Raw genomic sequence first — 6,565 nt, forward strand, 5'->3', positions numbered from 1 at the left:
TGCTGGGGAGTCTGCCATTGCCTGCTCCCCCAGCTTGGCAGGGCTGGATGTTGCTTACCAAACTCTCCTGAAATGGATACAAAGTGCTGGTCACCCCATGGAACAAGCAGGTCATACAGTAGCACACACTTGCCCATTGCAGGGCTCAAAGGATGCTGATTTGAAAACCTTGAGCTCTTGTATCTTGATTTCTTCCTCCCCTGGGGGCTGTCCCTTTGGTAAAGGAGAAGGTGGGCACTGCTGAAAGTTTCTTGATCTTTGAGCAGACATCCCACAGCTAATCCTCACACCAGTCTCTTCTGGAAGAGCTAGAGCAGGGCGCCTGAGTCCTTGCAACGGTCTCTGGGGCATCTGTGCTGGGGGTCTGGGAAGGACTCTCCTCTATCTCACCAGAAAGGGGCTCCCTTTGTTGGGTGGAAATCCCATGAGGAAATCCATGTGGCCATGTTGCCACAAGGAGGGAACAAGCCGGAGCGTGAAATTGTGCCTGTAAAGGATCATGCCTGCATCTCCATGGAATGGTTGAGTTCTGAATTCACAGCCATCTGTCCTCCTCATTTCTTGTTAAAGGAAATAAAAAAGGCTTTTTATTGTTTAATGCACTTTTAGTTTAGTGATCTCTTGTTTGTAGACCATCACGACCTATTTCTATTTTGACCACTCTAGTGAGGCAAAAGTTTTGAAATTCAAGCATTGTTCAAGAGAAAGAGAGAAGATATCCTGTCTCTAAATAGAATTCTAAGAGTTAGATTTGCCTATGTCAGTTGTAGCTTTACTGCAGACCTGCGATAGGGAATTAGGAAATGGAATAAAGGGAGAGGCCAGTGACCCTTCTGAGCCCACTGGAATGTGGGAGAAGGCTGAGTGGCTCTGTCCACTCTAGACTTAGTCCCTCGGGAGAGCTGGGGGGTGGTGAGGAGGCAGGTGAAGTACAGAAAGGATTTGGTCCTGCCCAACCCCTGGGGTCCAGGCAAAGAGCATTCCCCAGCGCTTCCTCAGAAAACCAGATGGTCGTACCTGGGCAGCTTCAGTGAGGGGGAAAACATTTCATCCACTTATTTATTTCTTTCTTGTCTATTTTTTTAACCCGTTATTCAGCCTTTATTTTATAATTATGAGTGAAGATTCAAAGGAACTTGGCACAAAGGAATCCTAGCCAAGTAATCAATGAAGGGGATGTCTCAGAAAACAAAGCCTATTCAAGCATGTTAGGAGCAGGAGTTGCAGGGAAAGGGAGGAGTTACAGAGCCCTCCTCCCCAGGAGCTGTGAGGCAAGTGCATTCTCTCTAATCCACCCCACTCCCCAGCCCCCAGCCCAGAAATCTCACCAGAATGCATCTCAACATTTTGTTCCCTGGTGTTCTGTTAATACTTAGAAGGCCATTTCAATTGAAAGGCTTGAATCCCATTCTAGATTCTTTAAAACCACATCCTCCCCTTCAATGTCATTGATATACTCTTCTGGAAATCCTCTTAGGTGACTGGTCAGTTGTTTAATTGCTCTGTCTTGGATTTCTCGTTTAAATAACTACCAACCATTGATTTTGCTCCTAAAGGCGAGGCTGTCCTGGCTCAGCTAGGTTGTCTTTATTCTGTGTCTTTGACTGTGAAGGTGGGGGGCCTCTTGCATAGAGGAAGGAGGGAGAAAATGTGAAAGAAACCACCAGAGCTGGAGCCTCCTCTAAATGACTTCTGACATGCCCATGTGGGGCAATTACAAAGACTGCCTGGGGCCAAGGGGAAGGGATGTAGATAAGAATTTCAGGCAGGTTTAAAACCAAGATAGCCAGACTTCTGGCCACATGTCACATACTGTCCTTCCACATGAAAATACATTCACCCCTGTGAGTCCTCCATGAAACTCCGACAATCCCTGTGTCTGATGAGTTTTCTTGAGTAAGGTTTATCTGTCCCTCTCTCATCTAACTTACAACTGTGCAGCAGGCTCTCCAGCTGAAAAGGGGAGAAATGGAGGGCCGCTGTGGCCATTGGTTCATATGGGCTCAGACCCACTGAGTGCTGCCCAGTTGTGCTCCCCCAGGCAATTCTTCATGGCTTATGGTGAAACAGGGAAGAACAAACCTAACTCCACACTGGATCTATTCCTTTAGCTCTAAGCCTCGTGCTCTGTTGCCTGTGCTTAGTCATGCTGGCTCTGGATATTTTGGAAAAGAATGTTGCCTATAGCCTGAAATATACAGGATAGCCCATTCTTAAGGGTCTGGCCTTTAAAGATATAACTCTTTTCCATTCATATAGAGATAAAATGCTGCAGAACAGAGACATTTGTCTTGTTGGAGGTTTACAGGAGCATCGTGACCTGACCTAGGCAGACAGCTGGAAGAATGAAGGATTCCAGCACCAAGAAGTTTGTAACCACCAGCCACATCCCCTCCCTTTTTAGTACAAAAGAAGCCTGAATCCTAACTCAGGTAAGATGGTTCTTTGGGACACTAGTCCACCATCTTCTTAGTCTCCTGGCTTTCCGAATAGAGCCGCTATTCTTTGTCCCAACACCTCTTCCCGATTTATTGGACTGTTGTGCCATTAGCAATACAAGCTCGGACTCGGTAACACTGGCTCCAGTCCCTGGGTTCTGGAGTAATCCATTTACCATAAGGAATGACCAGTTTCTAGAGCTGTGTAGTTTTCTCAGCCTGATTCCTGCTAGTACAAGACCATTTTCATTTTTCAATGTATATCTCTTTTAGCCCAAACTGGTGGTGTTTCTGCAAATACAATTCTCTCAAAAAGTCTGAGATTTTTTTATGAATCTCATTTGGATTTATTCCATTGGACAAAAAACACACCTTGTCTTTTGCCTTGAAGGACAAACTTTGAAGGACAACACTCTTTAGCTTCTGAAATTCCTGCTAGCACTCAGCTCCTGGAATCCACCTGAAGGTCCTTGCCCAGGTGGCCCCCACAGGCAGTTCACAGCATGGGGACTTGCTTTCTTCCAGGCCAGGCCGAGCCCATCTGTGTGCTGTCCCTCTCTTCTCCTACTCTTAAAGGACTCATGGGATTAGGTCAGGCCCACCTGGAGAATTGACTGATCCTAAGGTCAGCTGATTTGAGAGCTTAATCACATCTGCAAAATCCCCTCACAGCAGTCTCTTGAATTGTATTTGATTAGATAGCTGGAGGAAGACCTGTGTCCATCAGGGTCCAGGAGTCTCATTAGCTGTCTTAGAATCCTGCCCACCACATGACCCCTGGTAGTTTGGGGGTCCAAGGGCTTCATTTTGCTCTGCCCAGTTTAGTCCAAGCTGGTAGTGTTTCCATAGAACAATTCTCTTAAAAACTCTGTGCCTTTCCTATGAGATTGGGGTGCATCAGCAAATGTCAGAACCACAAATCTTTTTCTTTGAGATACCAAGTTTATCTGACTATTTGGGACATCTGTTGGAGATTTTTTCTTTTTTTCATCCTTTTAGTTTCATTAATAATGTTTATATTTATAAATACTGATACTTTTTCCATTGAAGCTTATCTACAGGATAGCTATAATCTCCTCTTGAATCTTTCTACTGAGATATTTTCAAGTTTCTACTAATATACTTATTGACCTATAATTACCTTACTATTTCACAACATTTTGTTTTCTTCTTGCTGGTTGAGTTTATTTTCTTTATTTAGTGTCTTTTTTGGTGACTCGATTTTTCTCTTTTTACTTGGATACAGGAAGTTAGATTGAGGAAGTTACTTGAGTTAATTTCCATAGAATTATAGGATCATGTGTGAGTGACCAGTTTTTGATAACAGGATTGCTGCTTCTGGCATGGGAGGAGATGGTCTGATTTTCAGCATGATGGGATGGAACACAATCCTGAACATGTTGTGTTGAGATTTCTTGGGTAACATGTCCTCTGACTTTTAAAGCCCCCAATCTCCTCTATTAAGTTATCTCTGGTCTCAAAAGCACACCACATGACACCCGAGACTCATGTACCCTAAGAGTGGTGGGTAGGAGGGGTGGGGACAGAGCCAACTCTAAACACAATACCTGGCCGTCCATCCAATTCTCCGTCATATCTCAACTCCTGTTTCCTTCAGACCTGAAACAATCTGTGCTTTTCTCACGCCTGTGAATTTTGTGTGATCTACATTACTCCTTCAGTTTACTTTGAATTATCAATTCTCTATTATCCTAGATCAGAAAGTCATTTTCCTTTAATAAACTCTACAAAATAATAGTTACCAGTTACATAGTACCAAAGATCAGCCTCCCATCTGTTCTTGTTTGGTCTGCCAGAGTGTGTGTGCTGACTCATTATTAAGGAAGGATAGCATCCTGATGGGGCTCCAAATCAAATTTCCCTATATTGGATGGCCATTAATATTGCCTCTTGCCCACCCTGCAAGACAAACCCAGCTGTGCATCTCAAGGATACCACTCTTTTGTCATATGATTCATTTCATGTGGGCTACATCGAACACATGCAAGTATTGCTCAAAGACACTGGGGGATATAAAAGGGAGTATATTTAAGATTCAGCCCTCATGGAGTTTTCCATTGCAAGGTGAATGCCAAGAGAGATCCCACTGGAAGGAGAGAGAGTATGGAGCAAGGGGAGGTTCTATGGATGACACTGGGCTCCACCTGGGCTTTAAAAGAAGGATAGAGTGGGTCATATGGAAACTAGGGAGTCAACACTTCAAGAAGAAGAAACAATATAGATTAACCGTTAGCATTTTTCCAAGTTTCTTCCATCTAGTTTGTCTCAGTTATCTTCATAAATTCCATAAGCTGTAAATATTGTTGTTATTATTGTTATATTATTAAAATAACATCCTTATATTATTATCTGCAGTTATATTATTTTATGATTTCCATAGTATAAAGGTCTTGTGTTGGATTCAGTATTCACTCTATTAGCTTATAATTCAGAAACAATTTAATCCTTCAAACATTAAAAGAGTGTTCAATGCCTATAAAATTATCCAATTTTAGAGATAAGTCAACGTGGGCTATGTTCATATAATTAAAAACAATTAGTTTGAGCTCTCTTTACTCTAATTGGTCAGTTGCTGGGTATTGTGTAAGCCCAGAAGGGAACTTTTATTTTGACTCTTTATATTTATGTAAAAATTATGTTTAAGAATACAAGGAAGAATAATTCCAGGGTGTTTCACTATGTGTTGCAATGGTCTTTGTTTCCTTCCAGTATACTTATCTATGAATCCGTCATTTTATTGGCTCCATGGTTATAAATGTTTTCAGGAAGTGCTTTCTGAAACAATAAATACCTCTCTGCTCCATTATCAAAAAATTCCCTGCATTTCATGCCTACATTTTATTTTGGCAACATTCAGGGGAAAAAGAAAGGAGCCTTTGTTGATCAGGCTTTCATACTAAAACCTGAAATTTGGGAATCTGAAAAGTGAGAATAATGATATCTTTCTTTTTATGAATATTTAGAAATGTTTATTTCCAGCCCTCACTTTGGTGAAATTTTCTATGAGTCTAAAATAATCATAATTTTAAGAAGGAGTAACAACGACTTTGTCCTTATAGTCTACAATGTGCTTTCAACACTTTATCCCATGTACTCACCATGAAGTGGGCACTCTCAGCCTCATTTTCCAGTGGAGGAAACAGAGTCCTGGAGAGGACAGGTAACTTGTACCAGGTGTTAGGGCTATTAAAAAGGAGAAATGACTCAACTCAAGGCTCTCCCTCTGTCCCCCAGTTGAAAGACCATTTTTCGCCTTCAAAACAAAACAAACAAACGAAAATTCTCTTTTCTACCTCTGGGTTCAGATGACAGTTACATTTTGCCCAAGAATATTGAGCAATATCAAATGACTTTTTTTCCCCGAACACTGGAGATGAACCACAAGTTATTATAACAAAACTGGTCATTGCTCTCGCCAAAATATTTCATCAGCTTCTGGCGTCTCCTTATATCTTGATATGCTTATCCAGCATGACTGATGGCTTGGTTCTTAATAAGTAGGCTAGTTAAGCAGAGCAGTTAATGACAGGAGATTTTTCTTTGGCTCCAGGGCTCAGCATGCACAGACAGGACCCTGCATGAATTCCCCCAGCATGTGACGATAAGATGCTTCTAGTCTGCCAGCATCAAGCAGCTTCATTAATTAAAAACACATTGCATGTTATCACAAAAGACTGATTTTTCTAGGAAGAATTACCCTTTGGCATTTATGATGAGCATGAAGAAAAACAGATAATATGACTACAGACACAACTTTCCTTAATTTAGGACAGCAAATATTTAAGATTAAGATTAAGACTTCAGGAAAGAAAGCCTTTAGTTATTCTGCAAAGAAACTATTTGGGACAGTTGTTTCTCTTTGTTTAGGCTGGCTGTAGAAGGTAAATATTTACTCAGCCATGTTGGGTATCTGTGATTTAACATGATATAGCCCTAAAGTTTAAAACACACAATTGAGTACTTCACCCTTTTGTGCTTAAAACAAAACAATGCAAAATAAACAATAAGTGGACTAATAAAAAGTTTACCAAGCTGCCAAACACTGAAAAAGAATCTAGCAAAATCAAGATGTCTCTTTGAAGGAGGCTATTGATATTTTCAGCAGG

Source organism: Lipotes vexillifer, unplaced genomic scaffold (genome assembly GCF_000442215.2).
Source record: "Lipotes vexillifer unplaced genomic scaffold, Lipotes_vexillifer_v1.1 scaffold759, whole genome shotgun sequence".
NCBI lineage: Eukaryota > Metazoa > Chordata > Mammalia > Artiodactyla > Lipotidae > Lipotes > Lipotes vexillifer.